This window comes from Heterodontus francisci, chromosome 47 (genome assembly GCF_036365525.1).
Source record: "Heterodontus francisci isolate sHetFra1 chromosome 47, sHetFra1.hap1, whole genome shotgun sequence".
NCBI lineage: Eukaryota > Metazoa > Chordata > Chondrichthyes > Heterodontiformes > Heterodontidae > Heterodontus > Heterodontus francisci.
The window spans coordinates 10,609,595-10,636,337 of record NC_090417.1 but is presented as its reverse complement, the minus strand read 5'-3'; the positions used below and the strand labels follow the sequence as shown (position 1 = coordinate 10,636,337).

At 42.6% G+C, this 26,743-nt stretch overlaps 1 protein-coding gene across 1 annotated transcript in view; it reads left to right on the top strand.

Annotated features, from left to right (window-relative positions):
- The window catches only part of LOC137357157 (leucine-rich repeat transmembrane neuronal protein 4), a 162,614-nt gene that overhangs the window by 135,088 nt on the left and 783 nt on the right, over positions 1–26,743 (top strand). The window lies entirely within an intron of this gene.

The following is a 26,743-nucleotide window of genomic DNA, read 5'->3' as shown; positions in this document are numbered from 1 at the left end:
CACGAACACAAGAGTACTTTGTTCAATCTGGAAGGGTTTTCTGAGAAAGAAGCATGTTTTTCATGTGGTCGCTCATTAATGCAAGAGAGGGAAATGGAAAAGTATCTGTCTCCCACACTCATGTGGCACCCTTCCAGAACAGAAGCTGCACCAAAGTCCCACTGGCTCAGCTGGATCTGCAAGGAGCTCTCCCCACTCCCCTTAACTGCCAAAAGTTACCATAGAGTAACCAGTCATTCATTTCACTGCTATTAGTGAGATCTTGCTGTGCACAAACTGGCTGCTGCATTTGTCTTCGTACACAGAATTACGCAGAAATTACAGCACAGAAACAGGCCATTCGGCCCATGAGCTCCATACTGATATCTATGGTCCACACAAGCCCCCTCCCACCTTACTTCATCTCACCCGATCATCATATTGTTCTGACTGAATGACAATCCAGTAGTTTTCAGGTCAAGAAATCAAATTATTTCAATACAAATGGCATTGTGAGTTTTGAATTCATTATCCCAGGATTGCTCATCCAGTTCCATACCACAACCCCGCCAAATCTATAATGTACTCTCGCCAATTCATCTCTGTCCTCATCAGCAAAATACTACAGATGCTGGAAATCTGAAATGAACAGAGTGAAATCATGAAAATACTCAGGCAGCGTATGTGGTTGAAGGAACAAAGTTAATGAGCCAGATTTTAACTCTGTGCAAGCGGATGGGTTTTTAGTGGACGTGCCTCATGAACACTGTAGCTACAAGAACAGGTCAGAGGCTGGGAATTCTGCAATGCGTAACTCACCTCCTGACCACCCAAAGCCTGTCCACCATTACACGTCAGGAGTGTGATGGAATACTCTCCACTTACCTGGTTGAGTGCAGCTCATCAAGAAGCTTGACACCATACGGGACAAATCAGCCCACTTGATCAGCACCCCAACCACCACCTTCAACATTCACTCCCTCCACCACGACGCATAGCGGTTGCCCTGTGTACCATCTACAAGATGCACTACAGCAATTCACCAAGTCTCCTTAGACAGCACCTTCCAAACCCACAACCTGGAAGGACAAGGGCAGCTGATGCATGGCAACACCACCACCTGTAAGTTCCCCTCCAAGCCACACACCATCCTAACTTGAAACTATATCACCGTTCCTTCACTGCCACTGGGTCAACAACTTGGAAACAGCCCTTCCAAACAGCACTGTTGGTGCACCTACACCCCAAGGACTGCAGCGGTTCAAGAAACAATCTCACTACCACCTTCTCAAGGGAAATTAGGGATGGGCAATAAATGCTAACCTTGCCAGCGATGGTCACAATCTGCAGACAAATAAAACAAAAATCCAGCCATTCATTCAGTTTGACTGTGAGGTGCAACAGAGGGCTCCAATCAGAGCTTCCCATTTCCAACTGCTGATAACTGGCCTTCTTAATGGTCCTCCAAGGAACTGGGTGGAGCTGTCGGGTTTGTGCATCGTCCTTCAGGTCCTTCCAGCTGGGCTTGAATCTTGAAAACGTACGTGGCAACAGGTCCACAGAAGAGAGCAGCCCCGATTCATTAGCAATCTTGGGCTGGACTTTATCAGCCCACTGCCGAGCTCAAATTACGTGGAGGGGGCAGGCTGCTGTCACCAGCAATGGCATCAGCTGCCTGTGTGCAGGCGCTGGCACCATTTTTAAAGGGCAGCAAGCCCTGCCAGCAGATTTAAAGAAATATACACCAAAATTAAATAAATACATTATAAATACATTTCTTTTGCCCCTTTCCCACCCCCAATTACAATTCCATTAACTATTTGTCCTTTCTCCCACAAAACACTTCCCTTTCACATCTGACCTGCCCCCCCCAAAACTGCACCAAGTTTAAAGTACAGCCCTTCCCACCATCCCCTGCACCCATGATATTTATTTGATCCCATCACCCAACCTCCTGCACTGACAAACTTACCTCATCCCCCCTCCCCATCAGTGTCACGCCTCGTTTCCCCAGACGGAGATCCGAAGGCGCGGGAATACCGGCCCTCAATATCGCAGGAGACTGTATTTAAATGAATTAATGTTATTTATTTGAACATTTAAATTATGCTCATGTCACCCAGCGGTTGGGGGCACAGCCACGGAGCCTTGCCACTGCTGGGAGGATTGGGCCATGGGGGGGCCTCATCAAGAGCCATCTTCAGGCAGCACCCACCCCCGCTCCCCCACACCGGGCCCCCCTCCGCCTCGGATCGCGACGCCAAGGACCTCTTAAAGTCCAGCCCCTCTTTTCAGGGAGAGCATAAAAATGGCTGACATGGAAAATGGAACTTTTGCTCCAGGTCCGCTTGTCGAATGCTGGGTTTGAGTTGCTGAATTTAAGTGCAGCATGGGGAGTTGCACTCTGCACCTTTGTTGACGCAAATATAGGAGATCTTGATGCCAAGTCCAAGAAGTAGTTAGGCTTTCCATTCTCACTATACTGACATCTGTCATCTTTCTAAACACAGGAAGAAATTCTGAAGAGTACGTAAAGCAAACTGGCTGCTCCCTCCCCTCCACCTCCCCTCCCCCCAAGGCTGGCTCAAAACAGCCAGTTGCACCATCAAGCTTAATAGCCAAGCAACTTTCAGACAAGTGGGCAGAGAGTCTCATCTATAACATTTATGCAATTGAGATAAATGCACTCTCTCTTCAAACCTTGAGAAATGCTCATTCATTCCATCATCCCTTTCCATTTCTGAAAATCATCATCCCACACACAAAGGTCTGAGAACTCGCTGCTCCAAGATATGAATGCCTGAAGGCTGCTACTGTCAACCCAAGTGCTTAATTACAATAATGTATTTCTGAAATGCACTGGAAGGCCAGGTTTGAAATCTACTTTAGCTAAATTATATGTCATGGCTCTGCAAGATGATGACAACACCTAGCATTTTAGAAATTGCCTTAGCACTGCAATCACAGTGTCCAACCACTTAAATTTCCACACAGACGGAAAGACTGTAGAGATTGATGGATAATGAGCGGGCACTCAACATGAGGGAAAAGGGAGGGTTTGGGAAGGATGAAAGCACAGGCAAAGAGAAAGACTTTCAGGAAACTTTAGAAGGCAGCTGATGACAGCATGCTGAAAGAGGGAATTCCAGGCGGTGAGGTATACAGCGACTGAAGGAACTGCCACCAATGAAACGTCAGAGAGAAAGCAAATTAAGCTGGGGTTGGGGGAGTGGAGTCAGGGTGTGGGACCCCAAGACCAAAGGAGATCACTGAGGTAAGGCGAGGCCATAGATGGATTGGAAAGTGAGGACAAGGATCAGAAAGTTCATTTTCCCAAGGCAAGAGCAGGCACTGGATCTTCACAAGGATGGAACTGCTGAGGTTCCAAGTGAGAACAGACAGCGGTGCATCAATCACATCACATATCTCTGCAACATTAACGGGGTCAAGCGAATTGGGTATCTGGTGAGAAGATCAATATGAGAAGCTGATCTGTGAAGGGGAGATGGGTTTTCTGGTCTGAATGGCCTTTTGGCCTTAGAAATTCAACTTGTCAAGATACTTAAACAGTTTATTTTCAACAGACACTTCTACCAGGCCAGCAAAAAAAAAAATGCTACAAAGTGGAATATATTTTAAGATTCTAGTCATCTATGCTCACAACCCTGCAACCAAACCAAAAACTGTACATCACAGAAGATTGCTGGTCCGTCGGTCTGCACAAATCAATTATATCAGGAGTTGGACAATGACACACAGTTACAGCACTCTTCCATTTCCAGAGAAAGCAACCGAGGAAATTTTTTTCTTTAATTCCACAAGTATAATGCAACCCTTTGGCTTTTGGAATAGTCAAGAAATCGTAAAATTTAACCACCAGTTAACTTGTATTGGGCTGCTGGATTCCCGAGACTGAATTAAAGATAGAACATGTGAAACAATGGAAGTCACCACAGGGGGTAATGAACTAGTTTCCATTATTGCGAAGACTCCATTGCATTGATAACCACTGTGAGTGGGTAGTTTAAGATTGAACCTCAGCAGATTCTGATTGCCAAGTTCAGCATTGTTTTTGAAAGGCTTCACGGTTTGATTGTGGTGTAATTGACTGGTTGTCTCTCTTACATAACTTAAATGGAGCAATGTCAAAGCAATCATTGACATTGTTGCAGTGCTAGCTGAGACGCACCTTCTTCTGGGTCTTGGGATATACTGCCAAATTTGCCATTTCTGCTCCTGCTCAGGTTCTGCTGCCAGGGAGAGTTAAGAAGGGCAAGTGACATGGGGAGCTTCAAGGTGGAAGCACTTTAAGTCTCTCTCATGCAAGTGAGTTGTTCATGCCCCGGAGGTACCTGCTCTCAAAGGTCCAAGAGCTATGGCTTGAAGTTCAGGCCGGAATGAGGGTGACTATAATTCTCCAAGCATGAGGTTACATTTTCAGCAAAGTGAATAACAAAATAATACATACTTTTGGTGCTGCAGGCATAAGAAATAGGAGCAAGAGGAGGCCATACAGTCCTTCGAGCGTGCTGCACCATTCCATCAGATCATGGCTGGTCTTCTCCACTTTCCTGTGCTATTCCCATATCCCTTGAGTCCCTGAGTATCCAAAAATCTCTTGATCTCAGCTTTGAATATACTTGATGACTGAGCGTGCACAGCCTTTTGGGGGAGAGAATTCCAAAGATTCATAACCCTCTGAGTGAAGAAATTGCTCCTCATCTCAGTCCGAAATGCATCACACCAAGCATAACGCTCTAGATATTTATATATATTATATATATATATATAGTTATGATCAGGTGAGGAGGGGTTGAAGGGCTCCCCTCTTTTCCCTCTCCTGATGATCACAACAGATTTATTCTTTTTTATTTCTTTTTTAAGTGAAGATACTTGTCAAATCAGTGAGTGTTTACTTGTTTATGCACTATGATCATAAATAGAGCCAATCAGGTAGGTTTTCTTGCATTTAGCCAAACAAAGAGGTGAACTTTATTGTACTTAAAACGATTGAAGTAAAAATAATAAAATCCAACTTTCTTACACACACATACACAAATAGGTTGCAGAGTGGGGAAGGGGAGTTTGGTCAAATTAGAGTGCAGAGAAATAAAGGGGTACAGAGCCTGTGGAGGTTGATGACTTGGCTGGCTTCAGGCTGAACCTGGTGGTCCTGAGGCTTCCATAATAATAACTGGCTTTCTTTTTCAAAAGAAAAAGAATGTTTTGCACATGGAATCGTATAATGAAACAGCTCAGAAGGAGGCCTTTCGGCACATCCAACTCAACCCACTGCCCCTGCTCTTTCCCACAGCCCTGCAAATTCTTTCCCTTCACATGTAAACAAGTTTGTGGTTTAGTGCATGTGCCAGACAGAATTTTGTTGATCTATACCAATCACGCCTCGCATTGAAGTGAGATGATGCTGCTGAACATGATACAAAGCAGGTTTAGTGGGAAGGTGGGGAATAGTAACAGTCACAGAGGGGTGTTTCAAGAAAGCAAACTAACTAAGATTGAGTAGGTGGGAAGAGACACAGCTAACAGACCTCTGATGGCAGAGTAATTGGATGGAATGGAGCATGACCAGTTACCCAAAAACTAAGAAGCAGAGATTTCAGGAAGAAATGTAAACCTCAAGAAGACTGACTAGATAATTAAGGCAGATTAACGGAGAATGGTGGATACATTTAGAAAGGAAGACAAGGACTTTGAAGCCAAGTTGTTGTTCAGTGTATCTAGTCAAGAACAGGAATGACAGATGAGTCAAACAGAGTTCTTCCAACCTCTGGCACCTACACAAGTACCAAGAGGTGGGTGAGGATTGTTTCAATAGAAGATTGAGTCATATCTAAGTATTAAGTCCAAATAAAGTGTTCTGAATGCTAATGAGCACAGTCTGAAATATCTATTGTTGTGGCTTCACGCTCAATCTTGTTTCATGCATGGTTGGCAGCCTGTGGTGAGCATGACAGAACACTTAACCTCACTTTATCCTGGCACTGCAACCAATCGTTTGTTTTGAGTGCTCTGTGCAGCTTACCAAAAGAGAAAAGAAAAGGGTTAAAGTGAGCACAGTAACAGAAGATGCCAGCAAGTTCTGCCAAACACAACCTATAATGCTATCACAGTTAACCTTTCTGCCTTGCAGGAGATAGACCAGCTTTTAAAGGGCATCTCACCCATTGAGAGCTGAAGAAAAGGAACATTAATGCACTATTTAAGCAGCTGGTTTCATTTTGTTTCCGACATCCTCAATTTTAGATTAAAAGTAATTTTCCCTCAATCATTACCACTCGCGTCGTCTCAGCACGTCTGAAAAATGATGGTGGCATGATTGCGAAATGTGTTCCTGTTCAGAAGCTGCAGCAAACGTTAACTGCATATTGCAGCAGCTCCATTTCCTTTCGACTCTGCATGTGCGTTTGATGTCTTAGTATGCAATGGATTAAGCAGAGCCGTGCTCCCTGATTTCTTGGACAACAATTCTCCCTCAACCGGCACCTCCAAACCAAATACCAAACAACCAGGTCATTTAACTCATGGCAACTTCTGGGATCTTGCTATGTGCAAACTGGCTGCCACAACTACCTACATTTTAAAAGTACTTAGTTGCCTGTAAAGCACTCTGGGAAATCCTGAGGTTGTGAAAGGTGCGATAAAAATGTGAGCCTTTATTTCCTTTTTCAAGTGTAAATGCACCAACTACTGAGAAACTGAGCCAGACATTTCAGGAAGAGACACCCTCGTCTGTCTTCAGTTAAATAACTCTAATAAGGGGAACAGTTGTTTGGGGTGGGTGGGTGGGGTCTATGCTAATTGTCCAAGTTAAGTGATTTGCTTACTCCAACCTTGTGTAAGATATGCCCGCTGTTTATGTATATATACATAGGATTAGAATTTGATTTAATATCATACGGATTGAGCTTTTTGTTTTCTTGGCTTGTGGATTTGTGCTGCAGCTAGAAATAATGAAATGGTTCAAGTTATTTATTCCGAGGATGCTTTATGGTTTGATGTGTTCGGGTATAATTTAGTCAACTGTGCTGTTTAACTTCTGCTGCGGTGCAGGATGCGACTGGTGCCTCATGACTTCTTTTCCTTGTCACAATGTGAAACCATATCACCAAGACAGACATGAGATAAGAAGATGCAACAATAGGTTTAGGAAGCTTAGTGGCATGCAAAATGATAAACAGATTGACCACCTGGAAGATTGCAGCAACTACCTCATTTCTGGAGGTTTTTGAACAAAATAACACTTGTCACACCATAATGAATCAGCAAGGTCAGTGTGCATGACTAGAGATCAATAAAGATCTTGCACCTTCCTTAACAATTTGCAGAGTCATGATCAGGAAGAATGATAAAGTTTGTATTTTTACCCAGAGAAAGCTGGATAATATCTTTTATTTCTCTGTCTGTCTACTGTTTCGAGCCACTGAGTTCAGACTTGGTTGAACACAAATAAAAGTTTTCAGATTATCCTATTTTTATATTTAGCTACACATTTTATGATGTTTAAAAGCTGAATCTTGTATCTCCCTGGTCTTTTCTTCTCCATCAAAAATAATTAACTTTTATTGCTTTGCATTTCTTCATAATTTAGCCCCCTGCGGCCTGCAATCTTCCTGCTCACTTGCTCTCAGCCATATTAATCAACATGATTACATAGAATTATAGTACATCACAGAACCAAACCATTCAGCCCAACCAGTCCATGTCGGTGTTTACATTATACTCGAGCCTCATCATGTAACTATCCGCATAACCCTCCATTCCTTATTCCCTCATCTGCTTATCCAGCCTCCCCTGAAATGCATCCATACTTGGTGTCCGTCTGATATTAATGGCCGCTATTTTTGCTTTTCTCCACAAGTGGAAACTCTCTCTCTGTTTACTCTATCAAACTCTTTAATAATACTAATGTCTCTATTCGGTCATCCCGCAGCATTCTCTTTTCAAGAGAAAAGAGACCCAGCCTGTTCATCCTTTCCAGTTAGATATAACCTCAAAGTTCTGGTCACGTTTGTGTTTAGACTCCAAACAAAATCAAACTGCTGAAGCAGTGTGTGAAAGAGAAGGGCAGGTCAATATTTCGATGAGCCTCTGTCACATTTCCTTTAGATGCTAATGGAGCTGATGTGCAACTTTCTCCACCTTCGATTTTCAGCCTTCACAGTTTATTTTTTGCTGGTCTCCATTTTTTTCTCCCACTTAGGGTCATTCAACTGATTCACACTCAGGTGACTGGCAACAGAAAGAGGCAAGAAATTTCACTTCACAACATTGGAAATCTCACATTCACTGATGCACAGGCTGGTGGAAGTAAAATATAGCTTTCCAGTCAAAAAGATCCTTTATTCCTTGCTCTGCCCATGTAATTTTGAGCCAAGGAACAGGGAAAAAGTACAATGCAACCATCAACAAGCTGGCAATTTCAGTTCTGCTGGTTCCTCTAAGTATGCAATTTGTAGCTGTGCTTCATACAACACAAGATTACTTATCAGCAATACCTCTGCATTGGAAAAGCCTCCTGGCTATCGATCATTCACTTTGTGCTGGTTAGGCTTTGACCTACTTGTCCAGGCTTTGAACAGGTGGAATTGGATAGATTATATATTTGCTCTGTTCGCAGTGACAGAAAATGTAGGCACTCTTCCTTTGTTTTGCATTGGCTTATCTAGCTTTGAGTGTTGGGACACTAACGTGCACAATGCATCAACATATGCACAGTGTTGAAAATGCAGCAGTGTGTACTCAGTCCGGTACAATGCAGAGTGATACAATGAGGTGCAGCATATGCAGAATGGGACAGGTCTGCTCCAGCGATGAAAGTCATTCTCTCTCCCTGTCTCTTTCTCTTTGCTATCTCAGAAATCTACCAACTCAGCTACGGCTGACAGTGGTATACCCTTGAGACCAAGAGCCAGAGACCAAGTTAACTATGGCTGGTGGTTAGTTTCATTGGTACAGAGAAAATCAAGGGAAAGAGAGATGTATTAACCTCATCAAACAAAAAGATTTCACTTTTGGAATACTGTCAAGTTCTATTAAATTTTCAACATGCAGTACGTCAGGGATGGAGGAAATAGTCTGAAGAACGAGACAACAGGAAGTAAATTGTAACTCAAATTTTGTTTTGAATGGAGGGAAAAGCTTCAGGAATTTGGTATAGAAACTGTGAGATAAACTAATGTATTAAAGGTAGTTTGTGCCTCTATTGATAAAACATTGGACTCAGAGTCTGAGATACAGATTTCAAACCCAACCATAATATACAAACTTTCCTTTGTCTCTACTAAACAAGGTTAGCTGTTAATTGATGAGGCTACGAATGAAGCACAAAACAAGACTGCTTTTGAGGAAATGTGGATGAAGGATTACCAACTTAGACCTGTCTTACCAAGCTTGGCATGACTTTCATCTCTGGCACAGACCAACACTAAGAGCAACTATGGAGAGGTCTGCAACCTCGAAAGCTTGCCCAACCAGCAATAAAATACCATTCTGTGCATCTCAAACTCATTTTCAAAGTAGAAAAAGATGGAAAGAAAAAATTGATAGAGATCTGTTAAGATAACCAAAGGTTTGATAGGGTAGACTTGGAGAAAATGTTTCTACTTGTGGAGAAGATCAAAACTTGGGGCCATAAATACAAGACAGTCACTAAAGGAGGAGAGCGAATATAGTAGAAGGACATGCTGACAGTGTTAGGTGAAAAGGTGTAGAAGAAGGCTTGTGTGGCGCAAAGACTAGTTGCAGCAAATGGCCTGTTTGTGCGCTAAAGACTCAATGTAGCGCATTGCAACCTGCAAGGTCCGCCTAACCATTCAGAAACCATCATCGGCATCCCAAACTAGATAAAGAGGCAAAGACAAAAATACAGACGATCATCCATATAATCCCTCAGAACATCTTTCAAAATGCTTCACAAAATGCAAGGGCAGTAGCAGTTGTTATGTAGGCAACATGAAATAAAAACTTCAACCAATTGACCCTTTTGTCCTATGAAAAATGAATTTTGCCCATTTGTATTCAGTTCTTTGTTCAATGCCAACTGAGAATAAATTGGTGGTGTCATTTAGGCCATTCCCCAGCATAAAAAACCTGCACCTTGATTAACATAAAATTCACAAAAACAAACCCTTTCAATGTCATAACTAAAAGCTATCAATCTTGTACAGAAACAAATGAAGTATTTTCACCAACTCTTTCAGCATTTAGCTTGACCTGCAAACATCAAGCCCAAACACATCATCTCTGGAATGAAGAGATTCAAAATGATATTGGTGTTTTTATCCAAAGTTGGTGTAATGTGGAATGTGCAATTAAGTCGGTGGAACATTTCAGATTTTGCCTTGTTTGCTGCCCCTGCAGTACTAATACAAGTGAGGCAGCAGAAAAGATCTATTGAACATTATTTCTCTCTTGATTTTATTCCCAAAGGAAAGCATTTCAAATTGATAGGTCTCTACGTGATAAACCTACATATAACTAAATTTACTAACTGAACAGGAAGCTCCAAAACCACAAGGCTTGCACCTTTGGCTCCAAGACTGGACAGATTTGTCAACAGAGTTTCTTGTGAAATATTCACTTCACATTAGCTTTGTGTTGGAGTGAACCCCAGCTTTGATACTGGGCTTCCCTAATTGGCAAGTTCTGTCATCTCGTCACAAACATGAGGGAAAAGAGGAAACAGATGAAACAAGAAGCAGGCTTTCTAATATCCCACAAGCCGCAGAGCATACCAATATATTTACTTATTAAATAAAACTAATTTTCTTCCTTTTTGCCTTTGAGATGCACAGCCCCCCTGACTAAATGAGAGAGACACACAATGAAGGCTAACATTTCGGCCTTTGCCACGACAAAATACTAGAGCAAGGAAGCAAATGCACAGCTGACACAAAAGGTCAAGAAATATCACCTCATCTATAGTATTAATTAATACAGGGTCAAAAGTGCTGTGCCTTTCTTGCAATGCTTTTGATATGAATATGTGGTCAATACTTACACGAACAAGGCATTTAACACACCATTCATCCTGGTCAGTCCCGAGCATCTCGGGAAATTACTCCAATTGCTTAAAGGATGCCAATTAGGAAAATGCAGACAGAATGCAGGCAAACCACAGTGCAGCATTCACTGCAAGGTAACATGTGCTTGTTTTCATAGATTATCTGGGATGGGGGAGGAGGTTCAATAAAAGATAAATTGGCTGATGAGCAATTCAACATTATCAGCACCACTGTTTTAGTCGCCTTGGAAACGAGCCACAGTTACACATACTCAATCAAAATAATTCAGTCAGTGGGTGTGCAAATGAATGCAAAGTGTAACCTTTGAAACTTATAAGTGCAGTGCCCAGCAACTGAAATATTATCTACTCTTCCTGTTAGCATGACTTAGTCTCTGCTCCTTTAGGGAGCTTCCTAACATTTACAGAATTCTACAAAACTAGACTTTTCATCCCAATTTCCTCCCGACACTTGCTGATAGGACAGGTCTTCGCAGACCTCCAAAACTCACTCACTCTCCAGGAACATGTGTAAAATCAGTGTTGGCAGGCTATTCGAATTGCATAGGATTTTTCAGCACAGAAACAGGCCATTCAACCCTACAGGTTTATGAAACCAGGAAAATATCTAGCTCCTTGCACAACCTCGGGGCATCCCAAAGCACTTTACAGCTAGTTAAGTATGTTTTGAAGTGTAGTCATTTTTGTAATGTCGGAAACGTGGCAGCTAATTTTACACAGCAAGCTACCACTGACAACAATCTCATAACGACCAGATAATCTGTTTCATTGATATTCTTCAAGGGCTAAATATTGGGCTCGTCACCAGGCAGAACTCCCTTGCTCTTCGATTAGTGTAATGGGATCTTTTGTGTCCATTTGAAAGAGGCCTCGATTTAACGTCTCATGAGGGTGGCTCCCACTACAGGAGATCTGTATTGTGTTGAAGCAGAGGCAAGCAATCGCATGTCTCCGTAAACAATCAGATCCAAGAATTCTCACCAGGGCACGCAGAGTCTAAACCAGTAAGCATAAATTAGAATACTTAATTTGATGTAAAACCATGCACAGAAAGCAAAATAAAGAAAGGGGAAGAAAGATGGGATTAAGCAAGAGAGCGAAGAGACAGAAAGTAAAACAAAACAATTTTTAAAAAATCTCCATCAATAAATAAAATCTGAAGGAATGAGACTACACACTTGTAAAGATAAATTTTCAGTGCCAGAATGGTTGTTTGGCAGCAATTAAGATTTACTACACCGTTAAAGATTCACTGACACCCAAATGTACCAGCCGAACTTTATCTGGCGTGTTTTGAAGATAGCTCGTGGGTAAGTACCACAGCTTCATGCCTTTCATGTCTTTTCGTGTTGAGTCTCTCAGTGAGGTACTGGTGTAGCAAAAGTTGTGGGGGAACAGCAACTTCTTGACTTCTGCATTTAACTGCAGACACCAGAAATTGCTATGTGATTTATTCCTTAATAATGGTGAGGGCTGAGAGCCGCACCATTATGCTTTCAGCAAAATCAGAGACTTGCTCTGTCTTTTTCTCTCCAACATTCAATGTTGTTGGATGGGAACATGAACAGGAGACAGAAGCACTGGGAAGCCGTCAAAATAAGCCCACTCCTGAAGTCAAAAGTCGGCAAAGTAATAGCGTTCAGTCAGAAACCATGAAAGAGTCAACAGGAACCGTACATATCAGTTCAACTTCTTCAGACCCTTTCAAGAGTACCCCTAAGAACACCCGGCTGGTTCATTCATGTCCTTTAGGGAAGGGCACCTGACATCCATACGCAGTCTGAACCTATATGTGACTCCAAGACCATGCCAACATGGTTGACTCTTATTTGCCTTCTGAAGTGGCCTAGCAAGCTAATCAGTTATATCAAGGATGGAAAATAAATGCCAACCTTGCCAGTGACACGCACAACTCAAGAATTTTTTTTTGTGAAAAAACTATCATTCTCTTGCAATATCTTTTCCCAAGCTATGTGCAACAATGAGATTTGTGGAGAAAACTCTTTTGGTTTCAGGGCAAGCTTCATTCTTTTAAAAGCCAAGTCAAATGTGCATGAATTGAATACAAGTTATTCTGAGTGCCTCAATTTCAGTTTGACAGTATCCAAACCCTTCAATTAAATACTGGCCTCCAACTCATTCTGTGGTTTCCATTATTCTGTACATTAACAATCTTAGCCCCTTGATTAAATTATAGCTTGTAGTTCACTTTTCCAATCTGCTATTCTACAGAAAATACTTAACCAATATTCCCATCCCATAATTTATATAAATATACTGCTGCAGTTCTGCATCTCGAAACATCAGTCATTTTCATGGAGTGAAAAGCATTCTTTTAATTGGATATTTTGCTCCCATTTCTGTTTTCTGAATGAGGGCAAGTAGGTTGATTGTGAAGTTACTAAGATTCAATGGGAAGGCAGTCAACCAGCAAAGTTTCCCTGACATCCAAGAGGTTTTTTTAAGCCTGGAATGTTTAAGTAGTTAACATGCAAGCAATAATCAGGTCACTGTGTTCATGTTTTGGCCTCAAGTCAATTATTTGCCTGGCTTGATAAACACATTTGATGTCAGGAGAGATTTCATGGTTGATGTTTTCTTTGAGGTTCTGTATTTTGATATTAGTCGACACATGCGTTGCAATTCCATTTTGTGGTGGTGTAATTCCAGCTCCCTGAAATATCATAGCCCAATCAGTGCCGCTAGATCTGTGTAGATTGACTGCCTGTGTTTGACGTGGAAAGTTATTAATGATTACTTAACCATTCTAGTCACAGGCAGGTCCCTGTGGAGATGAAAGTTAACAATAGACTGCTTAAACTAATTCAGATATTAAAATGTCTGAATTATTATTGGTTAAGAATGCAGGGGACGCAGCAAGGCCTTCGGTGCAGGACACCTGCACAGCTGAAAAGCATTGGCGGAGATAATGAAGTAAATTATGACAATCGAAGTTAGCAGATGGAACATTCATTCAGGTACTCGCTGCAGAATCTTAGCCTGTCAGTTGCAGTAGGAAGAAAGAAACACTTGCATTTATATAGCACCTTTCACAACCTCAAAGTCCCAAAGCGCTTTGCAGCCAATGAAGAGTAGTCTATTTTGTAATGAAGGAAACTGCAGCCAATTTGTGCACAGCAAGTTCCCACAAAGAGCAATGCGATAATGACCAGAGAGTGATGTTAGTGTCGAAGTGATGTTGATTGAAGGATAGACATTGGTCAGGACACTGGTAAGAACTCCCCTGCTCTTCTTCAAAATCGAGGCATAGCTTATTTTAATGTGCCCAAGAGGGGAGATAGAACCTTGGTTTCACATATTATCCAAAACATCTCTGAAAGTGCAGCACTCCCTCAGTACTAGAACATAGAACAGTACAGCACTGTACAGGCCCTTCGGCCCACGATGTTGTGCCGACCCTTTAACCTACTCTAAGATCAAACTACCTACATACCCTTCATTCTACTATCATCCATGTACCTATCCAAGAGTCGCTTAAATGTCCCTAATGTATCTGCTTCTACTACCACCGCTGGCAGTGCATTCCACGCACCCACCACTCTCTGTGTAAAGAACCGACCTCTGACATCTCCCCTAAACCTTCCTCCAATCACCTTAAAATTATGCCCCCTGGTGATAGCCCTTTCCGTCCTGGGAAAAAGTCTCTGGCTATCCACTCTATCTATGCCTCTCATCATCTTGTACACCTCTATCAAGTCACCTCTCATCCTTGAATCACTCAGCAGGTCTGGCAGCATCTGTGGAAAGAGTTCCGAAGAAGGGTCACTGACCCGAAACGTTAACTCTGCTTCTCTTTCCACAGATGCTGCCAGACCTGCTGAGTGATTCCAGCATTTCTTGTTTTTGTTTCAGATTTCCAGCATCCGCAGTATTTTGCTTTTACCTCTCATCCTTCTTCGCTCCAATGAGAAAAGCCCTAGCTCCCTCAACCTTTCTTCATAAGACATGCCCTCCAGTCCAGGCAGCATCCTGGTGAATCTCCTCTGCACCCTCTCTAAAGCTTCCACATCCTTCCTATAATGAGGCGACCAGAACTGAACACAATATTCCAAGTGTGGTCTAACCAGGGCTTTATAGAGCTGCAGCATAACCTCGCGGCTCTTAAACTCAATCCCCCTGTTATTGAAAGCCAACACCCCATACGCCTTCTTAACAACCCTATCAACTTGGGTGGCAACTTTGAGGGATCTATGGACTGCATTGGACTGTCAGCCTAGATTTTTGTGCTCAACTCTCTATCGTTCAACCCACAATATTCTGACTCCGAAGGGAGAGTGTCCACCCACTGAGCCGCTGAATAGGAGGAAGGAAAGGCCATGAAGATAAACACTTTCAAAGGTGAGGTCCACAGGTGGCAGCTGGACTCCAGTACCGTGTTTTGGTGACCACCACAGACAAACCGAGATAGCAAGTTACGGGCATAATAGGCGGACGTGATCCTTTCTGTTCTGTGCACACGTCCATGCTTTCCACTTCACCTCATAGCAGAGTTATCAAGGGTACAACTTCTACGACCTCCATGTGTTTGAGCCTCACTGGGCCACAGGCTCCAAGGCCACCTGCACACTCTATCGACAGCTTTGAAAGCCTCGACTGAGATCTTTCAGACTTATCAGAGGTTTCAAGCTTGAGCGTTTCCTGGTTTCTGTGACTCAGTTCCACACTAGTAAATGCATTTACTAAGAGCCATCAGGGAAGCACATGGAGATGTCATTACTGTTTAACTCTCATAAAAACAGCCTGGACAACTCCCCCAGTTCATTTGCAAAACACTGTTTGGATGCCACTCGTTGTGGTTAATCCCAAGAGCTCATTAATACATAGCAGCTGGCCGAGCATCAAATTACAAAGTATTTATTCAATGAAGCTCTTTTGCTAACCACAGAGAGAATGAGTTACTGCCCTCAACTCCCTGCCTGCTGTTTGATTTTTCATTACAAGTTCTATTTTGTTTGTAGCTGAGCACAGCAATGGGAAAAATAGAAAAAGCATTGAAGCTGTGGTAGAGTTGAAGATATCTGGCATAGATTGGATGATGCAACGACAATTGCACTTACATATCTCCTTTAAATGTTTTAAAAACCCCGAAGCACTTCACTGAGATGTAAAGGACAAAAAAAAAAATCAGACATCGAGCCAGAGAATAAGGGATGAGGAGGTGGAAGCAAAGTAATAGTCAAACTGATGGAATTCAAGGAGGATTTGACACAAGAGGGAGCTTTCAAAGAAGAGCATGGTGTCTTGGTGATTGAAGGCACAACAACAGGACGAAGGTCATGCCCTAGAGGCCAGAAAAGCCCAAAGAGGGAATGGAAAGTTGGATGCACTGAGTTAATCAGCTCAATTTTTCACATCTGGAGCCTGAGTTTGAATTCAATCTGACCTAATGATATGAAAATGCCCTCTCTCTGCAGATACTAGGGTCCTTAATATTTCATCTCTAGGACAGGACACCCAACCCAATGAAGCAGCACCTCCTCAGTACTCAAACTAGGTTGTCAACCCAAGTGCTGGAGTGGAACTCGATCACACAGCCTCAGTGGCCAAAGTGCCACCAACTGTTATTTTCCACAGATGAACAAATTAGTGCAAAGAGTAATTTTCCACATCTGTTAACAATAGCCCTCAAAAGTTTTCTGACCTAAACTTTGAAAGTATTCCATTCTCAGCAATGACATATCTCACCTTCATGAGCAGAAGATAAATGGAAAATAACCTGGACCGTAATTAGATAACAGATGGTGGAGAGGAATTGCCATCTCTGACTGTTCTTAGAGTCCTGAGGGGAAGTTATGGCATTGAATCATCTCCAAAATTGCTGAGTTCCAACAGCCTTTTATTGGACATATATTTCAGTTTTTGAGACTGATTTTATTTGGCACACTTCATTTTCATCCTCCAGTACTGTTTATTATTCTATAAAGGGTCAGCATAGGAGATTTAATTGTGTGTTCATCTCTTGGGAGTATTATTTTTCCAAATTTCTCCCTTTTTATTTCACAACAACTTGTATTTATAGAGTGCCTTTCACACAGTAAAATATCCCAAGGCACTTCACAGGAGCATTATACTGAGCCACCTAAGGAGTTATTAGGGCAGATGACCAAAAGCTTGGTCCACGAGATAAGTTTTCAGCAGCATCTTAAAGGAGGAGAGAGAGGTGGTGAGGCTTCGGGAGGAACTCCAGAGCTTAGGGCCTCAGCAGCTGAGGAGAGGGCCCCAAGAGGCCAGAATTGGAGGAGTGCAGAGATTTGGAAGGGCCGTGAGGCTGGAGGGTGTGACAGAGCTAGGCCATGGACAGATTTAAAAACAAGGATGGAAACTTTAGAATTTAATCAGGAGCCAGTGTAAGTCAGCAAACACAAGTGTGATGGGTGAATGGGACTTGGTACGAGTTTGGACACGGACAGCAGAGATCTGACTGACTTCAGGTTTACAGACAGTGTAAGATGGGAGGTCAACCCAGGTATGTGTTGGAATCGTCAATTCCTTCCTCTGCTGAAGAGGATGCCTCCCACTGAAGTATAGACTCACTGGCCACCAAGGGGTTCACTGGATCAGGACAGTGGCTGATATTTTCTTTCCTGATCACATAAGACTGAGGCCAATCGTAGCACCCCAATTGCTGTCCCTGTTTACATCACAAGCAACTAATTTATTACTGGTAGATCTCCTGCCATGAGTCGGAGAAGAAACGACTGAAGGCACTGGATACTGCAAAAGCTATGGGCCCTGACAACATTCCGGCAATAGTACTGAATACCTGTGCTCCAGAACTTGCCGCGCCCCTAGCCAAGCTGTTCCAGTACAGCTACGACACTGGCATTTACCCTGCAATGTGGAAAATTTCCCAGGTATGTCCTGTACACAAAAAGCAGGACAAGTGCAACCCGGCCAATTACCGCCCCATCAGCCTACTCTCAATCATCAGTAAAGTGATGGAAGGTGTTATCAACAGCACCATCAAGCGGCACTTGCTTAGCAATAACCGGCTCAGTGACGCTCAGTTTGGGTTCTGCCAGGGCCACTCAGCTCCTGACCTCATTACAGCCTTGGTTCAAACATGGACAAAAGAGCTGAACTCCAGAGGTAAGGTGAGAGTGACTGCCCTTGACATCAAGGCAGCATTTGACGGAGGATGGCATCAAAGAGCCCGAGCAAAACTGAGGTCAATGAGAATCAGGGGGAAAACCCTCCACTGGTTGGAGTCATACCTAGCGCAAAGGAAGATGGTTGTGGTTGTTGGAGGTCAATCATCTGAGCTCCAGGACATCACTGCAGGAGTTCCTCAGGGTAGTGTCCTAGGCCCAACCATCTTCAGCTGCTTCATCAATGACCTGCCTTCAATCATAAGGTCAGAAGTGGGGATGTTCGCTGATGATTGCACAATGTTCAGCACCATTTGTGACTCCTCAGATACTGAAGCAGTCCATGTGGAAATGCAGCAAGACCTGGACAATATCCAGGCTTGGGCTGAGAAGTGGCAAGTAACATTCACGCCACACAAGTGCCAGGCAATGACCATCTCCAATAAGAGAGAATCTAACCATCTCCCCTTGACATTCAACGGCATTACCATTGCTGAATCCCCCACTATCAACATCCTTGGGGCTACCGTTGACCAGAAACTGAACTGAGTAGCCATATAAATACCATGGCTACAAGAGGAGGTCAGAAGCTAGGAATCCTCAGGCGAGTAACTCACCTCCTGACTCCCCAAAGCTGCCCACCATCTACAAGGCACAAGTCAGGAGTGTGATGGAATACTCTCCACTTACTTGGATGGGTGCAGCTCCAACAACACTCAAGAAGCTCGACACCATCCAGGACAAAGCAGCCCGCTTGATTGGCACCCCATCTACAAACATTCACTCCCTCCACCACCGACGCACAGTGGCAGCAGTGTGTACCATCTACAAGATGCACTGCAGCAATGCACCAAGGCTCCTTCGACAGCACCTTCCAAACCCGCGACCTCTACCAACTAGAAGGACAAGGGCAGCAAATACATGGGAACAACACCAGCTGTAAGTTCCCCTCCAAGTCACACACCATCCTAACTTGGAACTATATCGCCGTTCCTTCACTGTCACTGGGTCAAAATCCTGGAACTCCCTTCCTAACAGCACTATGGGTGTACCTACCCCACATGGACTTCAGCAGTTCAAGAAGGCAGATCACCACCACCTTCTCAAGGGCAATTAGGGATTTGCAATAAATGCTGGCCTGGCCAGTGATGCCCACATCCCATGAAAGAATAAACAAAAAATGTGACGCTTTTTAAAATAAGAATAATAACATCAGGCCTGCTGATTTACATTCACTGAATAAGTCAGTTTCCATTTTTCTTACATGGTTTTCTGGTAGATTTCGGCCAGCGCTTTAGGATTGAATCCCACACCAATGTTCTGTGAAAAATATACATCAATGGCCTTTATTGTTATAAATTTGTTTATCTATTGTGACAAAACCACAACTACCAAATGGAAACATATCAATTTTGTCATATGGAACACTATTTGAACTTTTACTGGACATTGAACATAACTTGTTTAAAAAGACCACAGTGCTGAACGGATGAAAACATGGTTGCACATTTGCATTCTGAGAGACTGTTGAATAGAGAGACAATGGGAGTGCTCCCTGATTCAATTAGCAAGATTGGGCTGGGCAAAAGTGATTGTCAAAAGACATTGAGAGCCATTATCTGTCTAAGAGCCAGCACTCCACCCCCGCCCCCAACCAAGTGTGTCTAGTAAGCTTTGAAGAATCAACAACCCTCACAGGCGATGCTGTTTCAAACAAAGAGCTGGTCACATGCCGAACCTGCTGACCAACCTGGGAACTGTTGAATTGTGCCTCACAGAAAGGTTTGGGGCACACTGCAATTGAAGTTCAAGAAAAAAGCACCCCTCTCTCTCTCCAGCCAAGTTTCAGGGACCCACGGAAGCAGCTTAAGAGGACTTCTTCATCCTTCTGGTACCAGCGAAACAAGTGTGCACTGGGCCCCAACGAGAACTGCAAGATTTAACTCCAATCAAGATCTTTACATCCAAACCATTCCATTTACTACTCCAAATCTCCTCTCCCTCTGTATGTATCTGTGTGTGTGTTTATTGCGTATGAATGCTGGCATGGCTGCGTCACGTATTTTAAGTAACTTTAGCAGAGTTATAGTGTTAAGGCTAATTAACTTACACCTTTCTTGTTTAAACCTAAGAAAGTCTGTCTGATTGGTTCATTTACAATTACAATTTGAGAGCAGCGGGCAAGGACTCACTGACGTGAAGCTAAAAACAAAGTTGAACCATGTTATGGCCAAACCATGAAAGGGGTGAGAGGAGAGTCTGAGACCCCTTCCTCACCCAGTCGTAACACTACACACTTAAGTTCTATTCCATACGATTTTTTAAAACGTAGAGGACACAGCAAGGCAGAAGTTCAAGATGCACTAACTGGAAATAGATAACTTTCAGTTATCGACTAAACTGCCATTTAGCAATACTGGGAAGGGGGAATTGGAGCCCAAAGGGAGTTATGGGCTGTCTTTACTTTGGGAGGACTGGGAATGGTCATGGAGTTTGATCGAACTGAGTGGGGTTACTAAGGTTGGTAGCGTGGAGGGAGAGGGGAAGTCCTGATTTGGAGTCACTGTGGAATGGGAACTTAAAGCTTGTTGAAGTCAAGGGGAGTGGGATCCTCACCGGGAGCCACTGTTGAATAGGGACCTGGAGTTTGGCTGAAGTCTGATAGGAGCGTGTGATGTTTCTCAGAGCTTGCAGGTGAAATGTGAGGGTTAGCTCACTGGTGAACTGCTGATATGAACAGAGCAATGTCCTGCGATAACAGGGGCAGGAGCAGAATCCATGCCCAACAGCTTTCATTTGTGACCAATGTTTGTGCAAATATTGAATTTGGTGTTTTCTCAGTGTTACCTGGATGTTTCAAAACTCTGAGAAACATTTTAATTACTAACAACAAAACATAGGTGATAATTAAAGGATTCAAAATTTAACTCATTTGATTTGATTTGAAAAAAAAACTTGAATTAAGATAAAAAAGATCTGTGTATCTTCCTGACTCCCACTCTCTTTAACAAGTGTTAGTAATTAGAATGTTTACATTTAATATCAGCAAGAAAACACACATCAAAACCCAAATGATAATCATATGATATGAGACTGATCCAACTATCAACATAGGGGAAGGGGGATAATAGCACAGTGGTAATGTCACTGGACTAGTAAACCAGTAATAAGGACACCATTCCTCTCCACACTAACAAGCCCACAGTGACTCCAAATCATAACTCTACCCATCCCTCCACACTATTAAACCATTAATAAATCTAGAATAAAGCACAAATCTCACTCATACTGATCATGAAACTAACATATTGTTGTAAACACCCATCTGATTCATGGATGTCCTTCAGGGGAGGAAATCTGCCCTCCTTACCCAGTCTGGCCTCAACGTGACTCCAGACCCACAGCAATATGGTTGACTCTGAAATGCCCTCTGAAATGGCCAAGGAAGCCACTCAGTTGTCTTAAAACTGCTACAGAAAAAAGTACCGTGGGTGTACCTACACCACATGGTTTACAGCGATTCAATAAGGTGACTCAGCACCACTTTCTCAAGGGCAGTTCGGATGGGCAATAAATGCTGGCCTTGTCAGCAACGCTCACATCCCTAGAATATATATTTTTAAAAATCGCACAGGTGCTTAGCAGCTCATTTGTGAAGAACATTCAATTTACCAGAAGGATAGACTTGGTCGTAGCTTACTGTACTTTCTCAAGTGTAATGAACACAAGAAGAGTTACAACATATTTACTTCACTCACCGCATAAACACAGACAACCACCACTCTTTTAAAATAATAAATTTAGCCTAAGTAATGTTTTTGACATTTGCCCTCTTGTTCAAATCATTCAAAAAAATAACTGAGCCAAAACTGCTAAAAGCTCAAGAAAAATATCCCAGCAGTTTGGCTGACCAAATGGTACTGATGCATCCTTGGAATTTTAATGCATTCAACATGCTTATATGACAGAATCAAAATTCAGCTAACAGCATCACAGCTCCAGGTAAAAAGAATAAGGTCAAGTCCAGGTTCTGCAATGAGGTTGAGGGAAAACAATTGAAAGGAATAAGAACCTTTATTCAAAGGTTCAAGAAGTTGAGATCCTCCTGCTGAGTCTGCTCTCAGTCTTGGCTGAATAAGCCCCTTCTAAGTTCATAATCCTGAGTGTTACTAGGCAGGAGTGTCACCAATTGCTTGTCCATGTTTGAGATGTCTCTGGAGTAGTGGCATATGGTATCCACCAGCTCATATTCTTTGATCAAGTGGGCACCAGATGGGACTAGCAGTTTCATTCAACCTGTTCCGATAATATTTTGAGTCAAAGTCCTTTCAGACCTTTGCCTGGACAGATAATCACTCCCTCCAAGTGGTACACTTGTAGATGCCCAAGCAGGCATTGAGCTGTGCACAAAAAATAGACACTTGCAGTCACGGTCTAAGTCGCAGCTGCGTGCAGTGCGTTTATCTGGAGCTGTCCTTGATTTGCAGGTTTGAATTTATCTTTGTCGGAGTATTTCAAACTGTTGCAGAGAGATTTTATTTCACGGAATTATTTCAGCGCTCATTACATTCCCCAGTTAACTATTTTTTTATTCTTAAACCAATTATTAAAATACGCTCGTCAAGAATGTGACCAGTTTTGGAGTGCTGTCATATTCAGCTTAACGTGCTGACTCGTAGCAAACTGAAATCCAGCATCTTCACTCATGTATCTCATCCAGCTGTACCTTAGGAATAGATCAGTTTGTTTTTAAATAGTGACCAATAAGTCCCACGGTGCATGCTGTAAATTCCGCAGCAATGCTGTGTGGATTCAAATTGGATTTATCCTCTAACTTTTTTTCGTCTTGTCATGCAATGTATTGCGAATGTTGCAGATACAGGAAGTGAAGATGCTGTTCTCCTTTTGTGGCATGGTTAAGACTAGAACCTCAACCACTGCAGAAAAACTGAAGTCCCAAAATGTAGTGTTACAGAATATCAGAGACAATAAGGAATATACTGTCCACTAACTGGAGCTGTCTTCATTTGAACAGAGGACATTACAGGAAACTTTGATAGAGGGGCTTCCAAGAAAGAAAGAGAAGGACTTGCATTTATGTAGTACCTTTCATAAACACAGCTAGTCCCAAAGCACATTACTGCCAATGAACTAACTTTCAAGTGTAGTCACTGTTGTAATGTAGGAAATGCAGCAGCCAATTTGTGCACAGTCAGCTCCCACGAACGGTAATGAAATAAGTGACCAGACTATTGGTTGGTTAGGTGTCGGGTAATGTTAAGTCAGGACACCGGGAAAACTCCCCTGCTTGTCATCGTGTGCCATCACGTGAGAAGGGAGAAGGGATCTCAGTTTAACGTCTCATCCAAAATAGCACCTCCAACAGTACAGCACCCCCTCAGTACTGCCATCTTAAACTGCAACTTCGAAGACCCAATCTGCAAGCACCACCAGCCTCTCGTGTCTGCCTGGGCAGTGACATTCACCAACCATTTGTGTAAAGCAGCTAATTCTAAACCATGTGTTCACCCTCTGCTTTTCTGAGCTTAAGTCAGTGCCTCCTGGTAACAGAGTTTGTGGTTGGCTGAAACAAAACTACAGCCTCCTTCTTCAAATTTTATGTTCTCTCAAGTTTTCTCCCTCATTTGTAGATATTGTACTGGAGTAGTTTGAAGCATCAAAGTATCTAATTTTGCACTGTACAAAAAACCTTACTTCTCTCCACAAGGTCAGGGAAACAACTGTGTGCAGCTTGAGGGAAACCATCTTTAAACACAATATCATAGCTATGGAAAAAGACCAAAATAGATTCACTGGGATGAAATTAGAGATCAGAGAATGTGGTCAGAATGAGATTTTGAAAAACCTAGTTTCTGCAGCAGAGAATCTTAAGTGGAGGATTCAATAGCAGTGTTAAAAAAGATGAAAGGTTCTGAGAGAGTAAATAGTGAAAGGTTATTCCCACTGGTACGTTAATCAGTAATAAAGGGGCATTTGCTCAACGTTAACACTAGAAAAATAAAGAGGGAGGTTGGAAGACATATTTCATGCAAAGCATTGTGAGAAGAGGAAAGACATTACCACAAGTGGCTATTCAAGTCCAATTACACCATGTAAGAGGGAGCTGTATGAACACTTAGAACATAAGAACATAAGAAATAGGAGCACGCCTAAACTGTACATCCCCTCAAGCCTGCTCTGCCATTTAATAAGATCACAACTAATCTTCTGCTCAAATATACTTTCCCACCTAATCCCCATATCCCTTGATTCCCTTAGTATCCAAAATTCTATCCATCTCAACCATCAATATATTCCATGACTGTGCATCCACAGCCCTCTGGAGTACAGAATTCCAAAGATTCACAATCCCCTGAGTGAAGAACTTTCTCCCCATCTCAGCCTTAAATGGCCAACAGCTTATCCTGAGATTAAGAAGCCTAGTTCTCGACTCTCGAGCCAGGGGAAACAGACTTTCCACCAACTCTGTCAAGTACTCTAAGAATTTTACCTTTCAGTGAAATCACCTTGCATTCCTTGAAACTCGAGGAATTTATGCCCATTTCATTTCACCACCCCTCAAAGGATAAACTTCTCTTCCCAGGTACACTTTACTGAGCCTTCAGCGCACCCAGTCCAAGGCAAGTATATCTTTCCTTTGATAAGGAGACCAAAACTGTACATAGTACTCCAGGCGCAGTCTCACCAAAGCCCTATGTAATTGCAACAAGACTTGCATGCCCTTATACAACAACCCCTTGTCATACAGGCAAACATACCATTTGCCTTCAGATTGCTTGCTGGACCTGTAATAGCACAGAGCAGGAGCAGGCAAATGTAATTCCAGTAGTTAAGTTAGGTGGAGCAAGTTAGCCTATGCACGATGGGGTGAGAGGTCTTCTTTGTGAAAAGCTCTATGTTTCTACAGGCTGGAAGGATGTATTGGTGGGGTGAGGTGAAGAAGGGCGAAGAGAAGCTCGCATGGCACAGACAGTTGCCTGTAATATATACCGCCCAATATTCAATTCCAGTAACTTCAACAGATCTGAATATTGAGCAGGGAATATAATACACAACCCATTAAATACCACCTGTCGTATTCCACTGCCCAAGATGAATTTCCTCAAGTTTATGGGGGGCATAGAAGATGGGAGACAAGCCATGAAAGCTTTAAGAGTTGATTTTACTCTTCCCTATTCCAGCAGAATGAAAGCCAATTGCAGAGCCCACGCAGGGTCTAAACTGAGCTGATACAACGCGGCACAGTCCAGAAACCAAACTCGGGAATTTCAGTACTGTGCCCACATTCATTCATCTTCAACCAACAGCGCTAAAAGCAGATTATCTGGTCATTCTCACATTACGATTTGTGGGAGCTTGCTGTATACGAATTGGCTTTCGCGTTTCCTACATTACAACAGTGACTACAGTTCAAAAGTACTTCACTCTCTGGAAAGCGCTTTGGGATTTCCCGAGGTCGTAAAAAGCACTCACAAAATGCTGGTCTTGCTTTTTTTAAAAGAGATAAGTAAGGGCATTTAACTGGTGGATATCAGGTAGGTTCCCTCTTTGCAGATAACAAGGTCTTTGTTTTTTCTGTTACTGTTGCTGTTAAACTAAGGAAACTAAGAATGCTATTAAAACTCAAACGTCAATTAAATTTTAATTGAAAAATCAGTTGGCATATCTAATTAAAGATGACAGACACTAGATGATATGCATGAATGCTTAGATTAGCAATAAAAGATTAATAGCTCATAAAACATCATTAATTGCCAGATTACGCTGAAGGAGTATATTGTTATTGAAGTGTAATTCACTGATTCTGAGAGAGATATTCAAAAATTAAAATTTTTTTCAATCAGAGCCTGAAGCACTTTGTGGTGAGGGTGTATAATGGCATAATTTTGGCTGATGTTTATCTGTCTTGTCTCTCTTCATCTGGTCCTGTTGTAGCACCTCATTGAAATTAATTTTTGGCTTCATGATTGCCATTTCCTGTCTAGGACCAGGGTTGAAAGCTACAAACACCTCTCCCCATACTAACAGGATGAAAGTCTTGCTTCTTCTTGCTCTGCTGGCTGTAATGTTTTTACACGAAATGAGTTTGCACAAGTCTCGATCGTCTTCATAATGGGCTTCAGCATACAGCAGAAATTCACACTGCATTTGGCAACCTCATTCAGAAAAAACCAAATGGTGCACAGTTCTGAAATGGAAATGCAGTCGGAATACTGTTCGGAGACTGGGATAAGGGTACATTCATGAGGCAATGCTGAGACAAAAAAGACCTGCATTTATATAGCACCTTTCACGGCCTCTGGACACCCTAAAGTGCCTCACAGCCCATCAAGTACTTTTGAAGTGTTGTCACTGTTGTAATGTGGGGTACAATTCGTGTATGGTAAGCTCCCACAAACAGCAATGAGGCAATGACCAGATTATCTGTTTTATTGATGTTTGTTGAGGGATGAATATTGTCCGTCGCTGGGGGAAACACCCCCTCTTGTCTTCCAATTTGCTGTGTGCAAATTGGCTGCTGCATTTCCCACATTACACCAGTGATGGCAATTCACAAGTAATTCAATAGCAAGAGAACACTTTGAGATGT